This window comes from Microcaecilia unicolor, chromosome 8, assembly GCF_901765095.1.
Source record: "Microcaecilia unicolor chromosome 8, aMicUni1.1, whole genome shotgun sequence".
Lineage (NCBI taxonomy): Eukaryota > Metazoa > Chordata > Amphibia > Gymnophiona > Siphonopidae > Microcaecilia > Microcaecilia unicolor.
The window spans coordinates 1099535-1117929 of NC_044038.1; the positions used below are offsets into that span (position 1 = coordinate 1099535).

The 18395-nt window shown below is 45.5% G+C and overlaps 1 protein-coding gene across 1 annotated transcript in view; it reads right to left on the reverse strand.

Moving 5' to 3' along the window:
* Positions 1-7610: 7610 nt before the first annotated feature.
* Positions 7611-18395, reverse strand: part of COG7 (component of oligomeric golgi complex 7) — a 91915-nt gene continuing 81130 nt past the window's right edge. Inside the window, exon 19 of the transcript XR_003943024.1 lies at positions 7611-7621. The gene's annotated coding sequence lies outside the window, so the exon portion shown is untranslated. The remainder of the gene's footprint in view (positions 7622-18395) is intronic.

Below are 18395 nucleotides of genomic sequence, written 5' to 3' on the forward strand. Positions count from 1 at the left end.
GAATCTCCAATAGTATCTATTTTATTTTTGTTACATTTGTACCCTGCGCTTTCCCACTCATGGCAGGCTCAATGCGGCTTACATGGGGCAATGGAGGGTTAAGTGACTTGCCCAGAGTCACAAGGAGCTGCCTGTGCCTGAAGTGGGAATTGAACTCAGTTCCCCAGGACCAAAGTCCACCACCCTAACCACTAGGCCACTCCTCCACTGTTGCTACTATTTGAGATTCTACATGGAATGTTGCTATTCCACTAGCAACATTCCATGTAGAAGTCGGCCCTTGCACATCACCAATGTGGCCGCGCAGGCTTCTGCTTCTGTGAGTCTGACGTCCTGCACACTCACAGAAACAGAAGCCTGCGCAGCCTTCTACATGGAATGTTGCTAGTGGAATAGCAACATTCCATGTAGAATCTCCAATAGTAGCAACATTCCATGTAGAATCTCCAATAGTATCTATTTTATTTTTGTTACATTTGTACCCTGCGCTTTCCCACTCATGGCAGGCTCAATGCGGCTTACATGGGGCAATGGAGGGTTAAGTGACTTGCCCAGAGTCACAAGGAGCTGCCTGTGCCTGAAGTGGGAATTGAACTCAGTTCCCCAGGACCAAAGTCCACCACCCTAACCACTAGGCCACTCCTCCACTGTTGCTACTATTTGAGATTCTACATGGAATGTTGCTATTCCACTAGCAACATTCCATGTAGAAGTCGGCCCTTGCACATCACCAATGTGGCCGCGCAGGCTTCTGCTTCTGTGAGTCTGACGTCCTGCACACTCACAGAAACAGAAGCCTGCGCAGCCTTCTACATGGAATGTTGCTAGTGGAATAGCAACATTCCATGTAGAATCTCCAATAGTAGCAACATTCCATGTAGAATCTCCAATAGTATCTATTTTATTTTTGTTACATTTGTACCCTGCGCTTTCCCACTCATGGCAGGCTCAATGCGGCTTACATGGGGCAATGGAGGGTTAAGTGACTTGCCCAGAGTCACAAGGAGCTGCCTGTGCCTGAAGTGGGAATTGAACTCAGTTCCCCAGGACCAAAGTCCACCACCCTAACCACTAGGCCACTCCTCCACTGTTGCTACTATTTGAGATTCTACATGGAATGTTGCTATTCCACTAGCAACATTCCATGTAGAAGTCGGCCCTTGCACATCACCAATGTGGCCGCGCAGGCTTCTGCTTCTGTGAGTCTGACGTCCTGCACACTCACAGAAACAGAAGCCTGCGCAGCCTTCTACATGGAATGTTGCTAGTGGAATAGCAACATTCCATGTAGAATCTCCAATAGTAGCAACATTCCATGTAGAATCTCCAATAGTATCTATTTTATTTTTGTTACATTTGTACCCTGCGCTTTCCCACTCATGGCAGGCTCAATGCGGCTTACATGGGGCAATGGAGGGTTAAGTGACTTGCCCAGAGTCACAAGGAGCTGCCTGTGCCTGAAGTGGGAATTGAACTCAGTTCCCCAGGACCAAAGTCCACCACCCTAACCACTAGGCCACTCCTCCACTGTTGCTACTATTTGAGATTCTACATGGAATGTTGCTATTCCACTAGCAACATTCCATGTAGAAGTCGGCCCTTGCACATCACCAATGTGGCCGCGCAGGCTTCTGCTTCTGTGAGTCTGACGTCCTGCACACTCACAGAAACAGAAGCCTGCGCAGCCTTCTACATGGAATGTTGCTAGTGGAATAGCAACATTCCATGTAGAATCTCCAATAGTAGCAACATTCCATGTAGAATCTCCAATAGTATCTATTTTATTTTTGTTACATTTGTACCCTGCGCTTTCCCACTCATGGCAGGCTCAATGCGGCTTACATGGGGCAATGGAGGGTTAAGTGACTTGCCCAGAGTCACAAGGAGCTGCCTGTGCCTGAAGTGGGAATTGAACTCAGTTCCTCAGGACCAAAGTCCACCACCCTAACCACTAGGCCACTCCTCCACTGTTGCTACTATTTGAGATTCTACATGGAATGTTGCTATTCCACTAGCAACATTCCATGTAGAAGTCGGCCCTTGCACATCACCAATGTGGCCGCGCAGGCTTCTGCTTCTGTGAGTCTGACGTCCTGCACACTCACAGAAACAGAAGCCTGCGCAGCCTTCTACATGGAATGTTGCTAGTGGAATAGCAACATTCCATGTAGAATCTCCAATAGTAGCAACATTCCATGTAGAATCTCCAATAGTATCTATTTTATTTTTGTTACATTTGTACCCTGCGCTTTCCCACTCATGGCAGGCTCAATGCGGCTTACATGGGGCAATGGAGGGTTAAGTGACTTGCCCAGAGTCACAAGGAGCTGCCTGTGCCTGAAGTGGGAATTGAACTCAGTTCCTCAGGACCAAAGTCCACCACCCTAACCACTAGGCCACTCCTCCACTGTTGCTACTATTTGAGATTCTACATGGAATGTTGCTATTCCACTAGCAACATTCCATGTAGAAGTCGGCCCTTGCACATCACCAATGTGGCCGCGCAGGCTTCTGCTTCTGTGAGTCTGACGTCCTGCACACTCACAGAAACAGAAGCCTGCGCAGCCTTCTACATGGAATGTTGCTAGTGGAATAGCAACATTCCATGTAGAATCTCCAATAGTAGCAACATTCCATGTAGAATCTCCAATAGTATCTATTTTATTTTTGTTACATTTGTACCCTGCGCTTTCCCACTCATGGCAGGCTCAATGCGGCTTACATGGGGCAATGGAGGGTTAAGTGACTTGCCCAGAGTCACAAGGAGCTGCCTGTGCCTGAAGTGGGAATCGAACTCAATTCCTCAGGACCAAAGTCCACCACCCTAACCACTAGGCCACTCCTCCACTGTTGCTACTATTTGAGATTCTACATGGAATGTTGCTATTCCACTAGCAACATTCCATGTAGAAGTCGGCCCTTGCACATCACCAATGTGGCCGCGCAGGCTTCTGCTTCTGTGAGTCTGACGTCCTGCACACTCACAGAAACAGAAGCCTGCGCAGCCTTCTACATGGAATGTTGCTAGTGGAATAGCAACATTCCATGTAGAATCTCCAATAGTAGCAACATTCCATGTAGAATCTCCAATAGTATCTATTTTATTTTTGTTACATTTGTACCCTGCGCTTTCCCACTCATGGCAGGCTCAATGCGGCTTACATGGGGCAATGGAGGGTTAAGTGACTTGCCCAGAGTCACAAGGAGCTGCCTGTGCCTGAAGTGGGAATTGAACTCAGTTCCCCAGGACCAAAGTCCACCACCCTAACCACTAGGCCACTCCTCCACTGTTGCTACTATTTGAGATTCTACATGGAATGTTGCTATTCCACTAGCAACATTCCATGTAGAAGTCGGCCCTTGCACATCACCAATGTGGCCGCGCAGGCTTCTGCTTCTGTGAGTCTGACGTCCTGCACACTCACAGAAACAGAAGCCTGCGCAGCCTTCTACATGGAATGTTGCTAGTGGAATAGCAACATTCCATGTAGAATCTCCAATAGTAGCAACATTCCATGTAGAATCTCCAATAGTATCTATTTTATTTTTGTTACATTTGTACCCTGCGCTTTCCCACTCATGGCAGGCTCAATGCGGCTTACATGGGGCAATGGAGGGTTAAGTGACTTGCCCAGAGTCACAAGGAGCTGCCTGTGCCTGAAGTGGGAATTGAACTCAGTTCCCCAGGACCAAAGTCCACCACCCTAACCACTAGGCCACTCCTCCACTGTTGCTACTATTTGAGATTCTACATGGAATGTTGCTATTCCACTAGCAACATTCCATGTAGAAGTCGGCCCTTGCACATCACCAATGTGGCCGCGCAGGCTTCTGCTTCTGTGAGTCTGACGTCCTGCACACTCACAGAAACAGAAGCCTGCGCAGCCTTCTACATGGAATGTTGCTAGTGGAATAGCAACATTCCATGTAGAATCTCCAATAGTAGCAACATTCCATGTAGAATCTCCAATAGTATCTATTTTATTTTTGTTACATTTGTACCCTGCGCTTTCCCACTCATGGCAGGCTCAATGCGGCTTACATGGGGCAATGGAGGGTTAAGTGACTTGCCCAGAGTCACAAGGAGCTGCCTGTGCCTGAAGTGGGAATCGAACTCAATTCCTCAGGACCAAAGTCCACCACCCTAACCACTAGGCCACTCCTCCACTGTTGCTACTATTTGAGATTCTACATGGAATGTTGCTATTCCACTAGCAACATTCCATGTAGAAGTCGGCCCTTGCACATCACCAATGTGGCCGCGCAGGCTTCTGCTTCTGTGAGTCTGACGTCCTGCACACTCACAGAAACAGAAGCCTGCGCAGCCTTCTACATGGAATGTTGCTAGTGGAATAGCAACATTCCATGTAGAATCTCCAATAGTAGCAACATTCCATGTAGAATCTCCAATAGTATCTATTTTATTTTTGTTACATTTGTACCCTGCGCTTTCCCACTCATGGCAGGCTCAATGCGGCTTACATGGGGCAATGGAGGGTTAAGTGACTTGCCCAGAGTCACAAGGAGCTGCCTGTGCCTGAAGTGGGAATTGAACTCAGTTCCTCAGGACCAAAGTCCACCACCCTAACCACTAGGCCACTCCTCCACTGTTGCTACTATTTGAGATTCTACATGGAATGTTGCTATTCCACTAGCAACATTCCATGTAGAAGTCGGCCCTTGCACATCACCAATGTGGCCGCGCAGGCTTCTGCTTCTGTGAGTCTGACGTCCTGCACACTCACAGAAACAGAAGCCTGCGCAGCCTTCTACATGGAATGTTGCTAGTGGAATAGCAACATTCCATGTAGAATCTCCAATAGTAGCAACATTCCATGTAGAATCTCCAATAGTATCTATTTTATTTTTGTTACATTTGTACCCTGCGCTTTCCCACTCATGGCAGGCTCAATGCGGCTTACATGGGGCAATGGAGGGTTAAGTGACTTGCCCAGAGTCACAAGGAGCTGCCTGTGCCTGAAGTGGGAATTGAACTCAGTTCCCCAGGACCAAAGTCCACCACCCTAACCACTAGGCCACTCCTCCACTGTTGCTACTATTTGAGATTCTACATGGAATGTTGCTATTCCACTAGCAACATTCCATGTAGAAGTCGGCCCTTGCACATCACCAATGTGGCCGCGCAGGCTTCTGCTTCTGTGAGTCTGACGTCCTGCACACTCACAGAAACAGAAGCCTGCGCAGCCTTCTACATGGAATGTTGCTAGTGGAATAGCAACATTCCATGTAGAATCTCCAATAGTAGCAACATTCCATGTAGAATCTCCAATAGTATCTATTTTATTTTTGTTACATTTGTACCCTGCGCTTTCCCACTCATGGCAGGCTCAATGCGGCTTACATGGGGCAATGGAGGGTTAAGTGACTTGCCCAGAGTCACAAGGAGCTGCCTGTGCCTGAAGTGGGAATTGAACTCAGTTCCTCAGGACCAAAGTCCACCACCCTAACCACTAGGCCACTCCTCCACTGTTGCTACTATTTGAGATTCTACATGGAATGTTGCTATTCCACTAGCAACATTCCATGTAGAAGTCGGCCCTTGCACATCACCAATGTGGCCGCGCAGGCTTCTGCTTCTGTGAGTCTGACGTCCTGCACACTCACAGAAACAGAAGCCTGCGCAGCCTTCTACATGGAATGTTGCTAGTGGAATAGCAACATTCCATGTAGAATCTCCAATAGTAGCAACATTCCATGTAGAATCTCCAATAGTATCTCTTTTATTTTTGTTACATTTGTACCCTGCGCTTTCCCACTCATGGCAGGCTCAATGCGGCTTACATGGGGCAATGGAGGGTTAAGTGACTTGCCCAGAGTCACAAGGAGCTGCCTGTGCCTGAAGTGGGAATTGAACTCAGTTCCCCAGGACCAAAGTCCACCACCCTAACCACTAGGCCACTCCTCCACTGTTGCTACTATTTGAGATTCTACATGGAATGTTGCTATTCCACTAGCAACATTCCATGTAGAAGTCGGCCCTTGCACATCACCAATGTGGCCGCGCAGGCTTCTGCTTCTGTGAGTCTGACGTCCTGCACACTCACAGAAACAGAAGCCTGCGCAGCCTTCTACATGGAATGTTGCTAGTGGAATAGCAACATTCCATGTAGAATCTCCAATAGTAGCAACATTCCATGTAGAATCTCCAATAGTATCTCTTTTATTTTTGTTACATTTGTACCCTGCGCTTTCCCACTCATGGCAGGCTCAATGCGGCTTACATGGGGCAATGGAGGGTTAAGTGACTTGCCCAGAGTCACAAGGAGCTGCCTGTGCCTGAAGTGGGAATCGAACTCAGTTCCTCAGTTCCCCAGGACCAAAGTCCACCACCCTAACCACTAGGCCACTAGACCACTCCTCCACTGTTGCTACTATTTGAGATTCTACATGGAATGTTGCTATTCCACTAGTAACATTCCATGTAGAAGTCGGCCCTTGCAGATCACCAATGTGGCCACGCAGGCTTCTGCTTCTGTGAGTCTGACGTCCTGCACGTACGTGTAGGACGTCAGACTCACAGAAACAGAAGCCTGCGCGACCTTCTACATGGAATGTTGCTAGTGGAATAGCAACATTCCATGTAGAATCTCCAATAGTAGCAACATTCCATGTAGAATCTCCAATAGTATCTATTTTATTTTTGTTACATTTGTACCCTGCGCTTTCCCACTCATGGCAGGCTCAATGCGGCTTACATGGGGCAATGGAGGGTTAAGTGACTTGCCCAGAGTCACAAGGAGCTGCCTGTGCCTGAAGTGGGAATCGAACTCAGTTCCTCAGTTCCCCAGGACCAAAGTCCACCACCCTAACCACTAGGCCACTAGACCACTCCTCCACTGTTGCTACTATTTGAGATTCTACATGGAATGTTGCTATTCCACTAGTAACATTCCATGTAGAAGTCGGCCCTTGCAGATCACCAATGTGGCCACGCAGGCTTCTGCTTCTGTGAGTCTGACGTCCTGCACGTACGTGTAGGACGTCAGACTCACAGAAACAGAAGCCTGCGCGACCTTCTACATGGAATGTTGCTAGTGGAATAGCAACATTCCATGTAGAATCTCCAATAGTAGGAACATTCCATGTAGAATCTCCAATAGTATCTCTTTTATTTTTGTTACATTTGTACCCTGCGCTTTCCCTCTCATGGCAGGCTCAATGCGGCTTACATGGGGCAATGGAGGGTTAAGTGACTTGCCCAGAGTCACAAGGAGCTGCCTGTGCCGGGAATCGAACTCAGTTCCTCAGTTCCCCAGGACCAAAGTCCACCACCCTAACCACTAGGCCATCAGCAGTAGACGGATGGCTTCATTATAAGTGAGCAGCCTGAGAAAGGATGATCATCCCGTGTACAAGAGAAAACCTTTTCAACACCTAGGCCAAGGAAACAATCAACCTCAGTAAAGACCAATGTTTGTCCCTAAAAACTCTCTCAGCTGTTATCGCTAGACTCAGCCACAGTGCAGTGATAGCAGGTACTTCCAACCATATCAGAGGCCTCACTTGCTACTTATTTCAGATTTCCAGAATTCTTTTACTCTATCTTGTCCTACAATCTTATCTCCTATTCATGGGGAGGCAGATGCTCCAGGAGGTTTGTCTTCAATCTCTCCTATTCCATCCCTTGGTCGTCCATGCTCATCATCTCTACCATTTAATTCAACTGTACCATTGTCTTGGTCTCATTTTAACCTGATATCTGAGAAACAGGTGGAAAAAGCTCTTGATTCTTTGACATCAACAACATGCCTCCTGGTCCCATTGTCTTCTCACTGGATCCAGGAATCTAGATTGGGACTTTTCCCATATCTAGCAATTAATAAGAGGCTAATTCAGGGCTATTTATTTTCCTGATATTTTGAAAAAGACAATAGTAAGGCCAGTTTTGAAGAAACCAGTTTGGATTCTTCTATTCACTCCAACTATCACTGAGTTTCTAATTTATGTTTTTGTTCTAAATTGACAGAGAAAATGGTCTTTCATCAGCTTACTAAGTTTGTTGACAAGTCAAATGTTTTGCATCCGTGGCCGTCCAGCTTCCATCCATGTCACATAACAGAGGGTGGCATTACGTTACTACTGTATAAAGTCCACGGTTTTCTGGACTCAAGATGTATAGTTCTGGTTGTCTCGCTGGACCTCTCGGCTGCTTTCGATGTGGTGGACCAGGTCTCTTCTTCTAAATCATTTGACAGAAATTGTTCTCACTTTCCAGGTCTTAAATTGGTTCAACCTCATTCCTTCAAGGTCATTCTTTCAAAGTCTCACTAGTCTGAATACTATTTCACTTTCACATAGGTTACCTTGTGGGATACCATAGGGCTTGATTCTTTCACCAGAGCTTTTTAATATCTTTCTAGCTCCTTTGCCTAGAGCTGTGGATCAGTTAGTTGATTCTGCTACACATATAATTGTCCTTGATTCTTAAGCTTACCCATATTCTCCTGACCTTGGTTCTCTCAACTCTGTTTGGAGGCAATAGCTACTTAGATATTTGATAATCACCTTCAGTTAAATCTTCCAAATCCTTAGCAATTTGGATCACTGGGAGGCCTTCCCATTCTTCTAACACAATGCTTGTCAATCTTTTTGAAGTTGTGACCCCATAATCACTGCCAAATAAAACTATGCTACCCCCTGGAGGGGCAGAATAATGATGTACCTATGGAGAACCCACCTGTTATGATCCCAAGTGTGGGTTTTGTGACCCCTTTTGGGGTCATAACTCACAGTTTGGGAAGCTCTGCTCTAAAGCCTTCTTTCACAGGAATGTCTGTTCCACTTATAGATACTCTTCTACACTTGGGTTTCTTTTGCACTCTCAGTTGAATTTTGAAGCCCAAATCTCAAAAATAGTATAATTTTCTTTTTCTGCTCTCTGTTGTATTTGTTCCTTGAAGCCTTATCTGGATACACAGTCACAATACACCTTCATTAATACACTTGTTTTCTCAAGATTAGATTATTGCAACAATGTTGCTTGTGGGATTAGAGCTGCTGATTTGCGTCATCTGCAATTTGTATAAAAGACAGCTGATTGCTGTGTAATGCTTCTACATTCAATCATGTGTCACCTCTTGTATCTCGCTATCATTGGTAACCTGTAGCATGCAGAGCTCATTACAAATTCCTTTTACTAGCTCATAAAGGGGCTAATTTTCAAAACAGAAAAACGTCCAAAAAGCTGCACCCAAATCACAAGGGGGCATATTTGGGCATTCCCAAAACTTGGACCTTTTTCTGCCATAATTGAGCAAAGCAAAAACGTCCAGGGCTAAAATTTAAGACATTTTGATCTAGACTTGTTTCAATTACAACTGAGTCACAAAAAGGTGACCTAAATGATGAGGTGACCTCCCTTAATCCCCCTGTTGTCACTGACCCCCCAAAGATGTGAAAGAAACAGCACATACCAGCCTCCATGACAGCCTCAGATGTTATGGCCAGTCCTATTAGAACAGCAAGCAGGTCCCTGGAGTAGCCTAGTGGTCTGTGCAGTGCACTATAGAGAAAGGGACCCAAGCCCATAATCCACTCTAACTGGTACACTTGTGGTGGAAAGTGTGAGCCTTCCAAAACCCACAAAAAACCTACTATACCCACATATAGGTGACACCTGCCACCATAAGGAATACTGTAGTGGTGTACAGCTGGGTACAGTAGGTTTTTGATGGAGTTTGGAGGGCTCACCATACAATATTATTATTATTATTAGCATTTGTATAGCGCTACCAGACGCACACAGCGCTGAACACCTGATACAAAGAGACAGTCCCTGCTCAAAAGAGCTTGCAATCTAAATATAAAAGGGTAATGGTGAGATGTGTACCTGGGACCTTTTATGTGAATTCCACTGCAGTGTCCCCTAGGGTACCTCATTGCTCTGCTGGGCCTCCCCCATACATCCAAATGGCTTGTTTTTTTGGGGCATGTTTCTTTTGGACTTTTTTTTTCCCGATAATGGTAACAAAAGAAAAGTGCACTAAGCACAAGACATCTAGGAAATGGCCATTTGCTATATTTGCCACTTGATTTTTAAACGTTTTCAGCAAAATGTCCAAAATTGGATGCAGAGTTTAGATTGAAAATGTCACTCAAAGTGTTTTACGCTGGTCTACTTTATATGTCATCATTAATTATTCCTTACACGCCCACTAGAACTCTACAATCTCATGGGGAAATCTTGGGGTGATCCTCTTGGTTTTTTTGTGCTTGGCTTGACTCTACTTGAGTATTCACTTAATTTTCTACCTTACTCCTACAATTTGGAATTCATTGCTATCTTTAATTTGGGCAGAATCTTCCCATAAGAAATTCAAAGGAGGTCTGAAGGCATATTTTCTTGTCTGCCTTCAATAGAGCCTAGGCTCAATGGTTTTGGGATTAAAGGGAAGGGACTGGGATGCTACTTAGTAATATTGGTACTTTCATACTTCTACCAGTTCTGTCCATGTTTTTTTTTTTTTTATCACTGGAGATCTTTATTGTCATATGTTTTGTAAACAGCTCTGGCCATCATACCAAGAGGTCATACATGAGCATAGTAGGCAGTTTTTCAGTTCAAGGCCCTTCACTTTTGAACTCTTTGCCCCAACATCCTTAAACAACTCAACACCCTGGTGCAATTCAAAGCAGAGTTTAAATCTTTCTTCTTCAAGGATGCCTACCCCTAAATTTTCTACACCACTCTCAAGATGCCCTTCATTCATTTTGATCGAGCAGAGTTTGTGGCAGGACCCTGAGATCTTGACTTACTACCCTTATGTATTCTTACTTATTGCCCTCTGTCCTTCCAAAAATTGTAGCTCTCTTTATCTTCATGTGTGTTGTGTATACTACTCTGTTTAGTCTAATCCTTGCATTTTAGATTGTAAGCCGCCTATGTGGTTTTTACTGTTAGGTTAGAAAATTTTTAATAAACTTGAAAGGATTTGTAGTAAACAGAATAAACATCTGGAACCCTCCACATCCTTCAGCCCCCTTCTCCTACCCTCATCTCTTCCCAGTCCACTTAACACCCCATTCATACCACCCTCCAAGCACTGTGTCCATGCTATTTCCCCAAATCCCATCTTAGTCTCCAAGTTCCCATTCTTCCTCTCTATCCCAGGGTCCTACACTCTCGGAAAAGGTGGTAGAAGCATGGAATGGCCTCCCAGTGGATGTTGTGGAGTCAAGGACTGTGTCAGAATTTTAAAAGGCATGGGATAAGGATGTGGGGTTGCATAGGAAAAGGAATAATTAGGGGCTACAGAGGATGGGCAGACTGGATGGGCCATTTGGCCTTTATCTGCCATCATGTTTCCATGTTTCTTCCACCCATACTCTGAGTCCCTTACCTAACCTCCCCATCTATCCAAGCCTTCTTCACTCTATCACCTACAATTCTGAATCCCTGTTCTTACCTAAGCTCCAAGTCTCTACTTTCTCAACTAGTCTCTGAGCACTCACTCATCCCCAAGTGACTCTCATTCTCACCCCACTAGATATTCTCTTCTCTTCCAACCCAGTTTGGGAGTTCTTCCATCACCACCCAGTCTGGAAATCTCTGCCCTCTGTTCTTTCATCCTGCACAGAACATCGCCCTCCATATTGGGAAGAGCACACTCTTGCCCATATCCCCCCCCCCCCCCCAAACTCCCCCAAGCTTTAACCTTGCTTTTGCTCCTGGCTTGCTCTTTCTGCCTGTCACCTTTCTCCTCCATATTCCAAGTGTTCCTTATGCAACAGGACTAACATCTTTTCACTCATCTCATGCCATGTAGTTCATATATCAGCACTTTGAAAGGTGAAGAACTCAGGACTGCATGGTTGAAATATCCATGCTGATGTGACTAATGCACCCATTAAGTTTTTTTTCTGGGATATGTATGTTATGCTTACTGGAAACCAGGACAAAAAGTAAGAATAGAGACACAAAGTCCACCTAGGACCCAACTGCCCTTGTTGATCCCCTCATGTCTACCCAAATATTGGAAACTTACCCACTTCCCCCAATATTCAGTGCTATTTAACTGGTCAGCTTCTCCTTCTTACCTACAAATGCACTCAGTCTGCTGCCCCTCATTATCTTTCTACCCTCATCTCCCCTTACGTTCCCGTCCGTAACCTCCGTTCACAGGATAAATCCCTCCTCTCAGTACCCTTCTCCACCACCGCCAACTCCAGGCTCCGCTCATTCTGCCTCGCCTCACCCTATGCTTGGAACAACCTTCCTGAGCCCTTACGCCAAGCCCCCTCCCTGCCCGTCTTCAAGTCTTTGCTTAAAGCCCACCTCTTCAATGCTGCGTTCGGCACCTAACCCTTACCGTTCAGTGAATCCAGACTGCCCCAATTTGACTGCCCCTATCGGACCGACCGTTCACTTGTCTATTAGATTGTAAGCTCTTTGAGCAGGGACTGTCTCTCTTTGTTAAATTGTACAGCGCTGCGTAACCCTAGTAGCGCTCTAGAAATGTTAAGTAGTAGTAGCAGTAGTAGAAATGGCTGCTGACCAGTTATATAGCACTTTTGCAGCTAACCGCAAATATTCAACGGGAGATAACTGGTTATCGCCCACTGAATATTTGCAGTTAGTGCCTACCGCTTAACTGAATATGCTAGGGAGAGGCAGGTTCCCTAGAGACCTGCAGAACTTGCCTGTCACTATTGAAAATATGACAGTAAAACGGCATCCCCAGCCCTCCCCACTGGCAGGACTGTAGATGGAGGACTCCTGTTGGGAATAGTGATCAGGGAATTAATTTTTGCTAGGATATGTGGGGAGAGTAGGGTCATCCATCCTCCTCCAAAATCTGTCCCAGCATCTATTTAACTGCATATTAACCACACCCATCCCTAGTCTCTGCCTCCTACCTTTCCCTTCTTCTTTCCAACCTTCCCACCCCCAACTGTATCCTGGTGGTTAGTGCAACAGACTTTGATCCTGGGGAACTGGATTTGATTCCCACTGCAGCTCCTTGTGACTCTGGCCAAGTCACTTAACCCTCTATTGCCCCTGGTACAAAATAAGTACCTGAATATACTATGTAAATCCCACAGAAAGGTGGTATATCAAGTCCCATTTCCCTTTCCCTATTTGAGATTCTACATGGAATATTGCTAGTGGAGGAGCAGCCTAGTGGTTAGTGCAGTGGAGGATCCTGGGCAACTGGGTTCAGTTCCCACTGCAGCTCCTTGTGACTCTGGGCAAGTTACTTAACACTCCATTAACCCAGGTACAAATAAGTACCTGTAATATACTATGTAAACCTACTTTGAATGTAGTTGCAAAAACCACAGAAAGGCAGTAGATCAAATCCCATTAACAGAACCCCAAAGAATAGCAAGATTCTGGAATTCCCAAGAGTGAGGAGTAGTCTAGCGGACTTTGATCCTGGGGAACTGGGTTCAAGTCCCACTGCAGCTCCTTGTGACTCTGGGCAACTCACTTAACCCTCCATTGCCCCAGGTACAAAATAAGCGCCTGTATATACAGTACATCAAGTCCCATTCCCCTCCCTTCCCTATGTTTCCACTGCCTCTCCTAGCAAATTACCATTCCCATCCCTCCTCATCTATCGTGGCCCAGCCCTAAGTAGGTTCAAAATTCACAGGTGGGCAGTTCCTGTACATAAATCTTACAATGCAGAAGATCACTATACAGAAAGTATACCAGTGAAGCAGGAGCCGGCCAGCCCGTGAGTTTTGAACATACTTGCAGAACCGGTACAGCTGGAGAATGACAGTGCACAGTCTTCTGCTGCTTCTTTCATTTGGACTAGATCTGCAGGGCTGCCACAAAATCCTATAGCACTGTAGGTTTGTCAGCTGACACCAGATTTGTTCAACATGATTGACTCAGTGCTGGCAAAGACTTCTGATTTCTCAATTGCTTTTTCTAGGAAAAGCCAGACTACAAGTTCATGTAAGCACTGGAAGAAACTTAGGACTGGATCAACTCTGTTGGGTATATATGGATCTGTCTGAGAACTGCTCTAGCAGTCCAGTGTCTGGGGAAAAATACAGTATCTTCTCAGTGTGCCAGTAGCAGCTCCCCTTTCAACTTCAGTACTAAGACATCTTACCCCATCTCCAACATTCACATCTTTGCAAAGATCTGTAACTGGACCTGAATTCTGCCTGCAGCTCCTACTGCAATTTCCATAGTGAAACTCAGAGGCACATCTGCAGTTTATTAACCTTATCTTGAACAATGTTCAATACTTTGTTCTGGTTTTATAATAGTGATAATTGCCCACTGCTGCCTGAATTAATGCTTTAAAGACACTCAGGGGTCTTTTCATTAAGTTGTGGTTAAAAATGACCTTACCACACCCTTATGGGGGGGTAGGTTTCCCACATGCTAAGGCCATTTTTACCGCAGCCAGCACATGGTCAATTTTCCACTCTCTCAATTAAGGGCCAGGCAGTCATTAAAAATTAGTGCATGAGCCTTTACCAGGGCTCATATGTTAATCCCATGCTAATCAGTTAGTACATGATAATATGGCCGCATTACCTGATTCATGCTGTCACGTGCACTCTTCACCCCCTACTAGAAAAATTCTGGATCTGTTGCTAGAGTGTGGTTTGCATGAACCTTGAGATTTTACTGCAGGACGCCTCAGCAGATCCTGCAGGAAGCCCTTTTAAGCTGTAATAAATGTGTGCTACACAAAGGATCCCTTAGACTGCTAAAGAAACGTTTTAGGGCCACAGACAGCAAATTGCAGAAATACACCAACATCTTTCCATACACCTTTAAAGAAAGAAGCAAAGGTGAAGTTTACCACTGTCCATCCCATCTGTGCCTCTGCAGAACATGGTACATCAAGCTTCTTGTTAGAATTGCTGGTTTTATTAGTACATTTAACAAGCTAATAAAGTTCAACAAGAATGTTTTAACTGTGTCACCAAAAGGTACTCTACAAATAAATGTCATGTTTCCCAATGTTTGCTTTATTATTCCCTTGCAATGTACCAAAATTCAGCCTGTTAATATTTAACCACAGTTCGATTAGGACAGAGAACACTGCCATGTGTTTCTGAAACACACCTTGCTGCTGGTACCTTGATACCTGTGCCAGGCTAAGGAGCCTCCACCAACAGCAAGAGCTGCATCCAGCAACGAGTAGAACAACGGAGGCATATGTCAGTCTAAAAGCACAGCCATTTCTACTTCAAAGCCTTTCATCATTACATCAAGAAATGTTAAGTTTACAATTATGGGTCTGATGTTCAAAATATTATTTGGGTTGTCTCCAGCATACATGATTGACTTGGTAAACTAGCCCCAAGAAACGCAAGCCTTGAAACCAGAAGTTAGCTACTTCTTCACCTACCCAACTGTAGAAACACAACATACAAATCTATCTACATGGATAGATTTAACTACCTGGGCTCTAACGGGTGGAACTCGATATCAAAGATCGCAAGCATCACAAAATATCTTCAATTCAGAAAAGAACTGAAAACCTACCTCTTAAAAAAAAAAATTCAACAACATATAAACTAGCTATCGCTGTCCAGTCCAATTACTACTCATAAACTATCCTTATCAGCCACGATCAAAAGGTAAACTGTGACAGTAAGCATCACCATAAGTCTCAACCAAACTGTAAAATGTAAACCAATACCGCAACTGTAAACCAGAATGTAATTTGTAAGCCACTTTGACCTGAAACTTGTTTTTGGATAACAGTGGGACACAAGAAAGCATAAATAAAAGCAATTGAGCCGACCGCTGAGCAGTTAAATCGCTTGGTCGGGCTAAATTTTTGCCATCACTTCACCAGGTAAGACCTGTTGAATGTTGCGGTTAGCACCAAACACAAAGCTGGCTATGAGAAGGGAGTTCCGGGGATGGAGTCAGCACTTGAGTATTTAAGGACTCATATTCAGCCCTTAACCTCCAGGTTTAGCACACAAATGTGACTGAGCCATGGCCGCTTCAGTGCTCAATATTGACTTAACCAGCTTAAAAATAACCGGCTATTCAAAGTCGAAGCCCACAGAGGTCCCAAGGAATAACGCCATCAGTGGTGAACAAAATGCTCACTGCCAACAGCCGAATGTTGATTCGCATATTCCTCCTTTCAAAGGAGAATCCTCATTCAAAGCACATTATAATTAAAAAAAAGAAAACTCTCCAGATCTCCAATCACAATCCACTAATTACTCTATTGAACAAATATAGAAATAAAGACATATAGAAAATAAAGGCCATATGTTCTATCCAGTCTGCCCATCCATGCCAAGACTCTCCCTACCACTCCCTTAGAGATCCTGTGTACTTGTCCCAAGCTCTCTTGAATTCAGATTCTGTTTTCATCTTCACCACTTCCACTGGGAGGCCGTTCCACAAATTCACCACCCTTTCCATGAAGAAGTATGTCCTCAGGCTACTTATGAGCCTACCCACTTTCACCTTCATCCTATGTCCCCTTGCTCCAGAGCTTCCTTTCAATTGAAAGAGACATGCCAGAAAGGTAGTTACATTTCTCTATTATATCTCCTCTTTCCCACCTTTCTACCAGACTCTATTTATTATTTATTTAGATTTTGCTGACACCTTTTTCATTAGTAGCTCAAGGTGAGTTACATTCAGGTACTCTGGATATTTCTCTGACCCAGGAGGGTTCACAATCTAAGTTTGTACCTGAGGCGATGGAGGGTTAAGTGACTTGCCCAAGATCACAAGGAGCAGCAGTGGGATTTGACCCGGCCACCTCTGGATTACAAGACTGGTGCGCTAACCGCTAGGCCACTCCTCCAATATATTCAGATCTTTAAATCTGTTCCCATACACTTTATCACCAAGACCACTGACGATTTTAGTAGCTGCCCTCTGGAGCAACTCCATCCTGTTGATATCTTTTTGAAGGTGTGACCTCTAGAACTGTACACAGTACTCTCTATGGGTCCTTTTTACCAAGCTGAGGCAAAAGGGGGCCTTGTGCTGGCATCGGCGTGTGTTTTAGATGCACACCGAGGCAGTGGCGATCCTAGCCGGCATGACACCCGGGGCAGAGCGCCGATGCGCCCCCCCCCTGGCAAAATGACCCCCCCCCCCGGGTGCACACCGCTGGGGGGGGGGGGGGGGTGCTGCGGCGCACGCCTGTCAGCTGACTTCGCTAACTTCGCTGCAGCTCCCTCTGCCCCGGCTGGAACAGGAAGCTCCTGAAACTCCAGCAGAACCAGCCAGATTGCCTGTCTTCAGCCAGTTGACGGACCATCGAGACTCCTCTGCCGACCAGCACCCCTGCGTTACTCGACCCTGATAATGGGCACCCAGCCCAACAGGCTAGCATTACCAGAATACATTCCGAAGGGTCTGGAGGCATACCCAGCTCAGATGGTGCCAATCCAGTCACCACTGGAGACTGCACTGCACTAGGTTCCACAGAAAAATGAAACAAGAGGATCTGACTGAGGTGTCCATCTCACCAACAGAACCGCCTGCAGAGGTCTCATGTGGCCCTCACCCACAAGAAAATCTCTATGATGGCTGCCATGGATCCAACCACCTGAAGGATCTCCCAGGCCAAGAGAGACTGGCTGTCGAGGAGGCGTTAAGACTTCAGACTAGATCTTCAGAATCCATAGATCCGGGGAGAAAAAAACAAAAAACAAAACCTTCCCGACCTGGAGTGTAGAAGCATACACCCAAGAACTCCAGGGATTGACTAGGAGAGAAAGAGAACTCTTACTCAAATTGACAACCCAACTGAGGTGCTGAAGTAGATGACCACCATGGATGTTGTTGCCCGACTCTCCTCCACTAATCAAACCAGTCATTCAGGTAAGGGTGATCCAGATTGCCTTCCTGCCAGAGGAAGGCCACCATGACCCCCCCATCACTTTGGAGAAGATCCAAAGGGCAGGGCCCTGAACTGGTAATGGCCCCCGAGAACAGAAAAACAAAGAAATCACTGGTGATCTGGAAGGGTCAGAATGTACAAATACACCTCCAACAGGACCAAGGATGTGAGAAACTCTCCTTTCTGCACCGCTGTGAGAACAGATTGGAAAGTCTTCATCTAAAACGGCAGAATACATAATGCTTGATTCACCAGCTTGAAATCCACAATCAGACGAAAGGACCCCTCTTTTCTTGGGCGCCACAAAGTAAATAGAATACCTCCCAGAACCTCTCTCATCCGAGTGCAGGGACCAAGGTCTGCTCCTCTTGACTTTCCCTTTTCTTTTTGTTCTGGGTTTTTGGGGGTTTTTTTGCTGTTTCTTGAGGATTAAAACCACCACTGTTCCTCTTTTCTTTTTAAATAAATGAGGCCAAGCAAACAGTCGCACCCACAAAAACAAACAAGGAGGGTTGCACTGAACCACCTACCTCTGCTGGGAGACTGAGAAAAATTGAGGAGGTAGGGATTGCA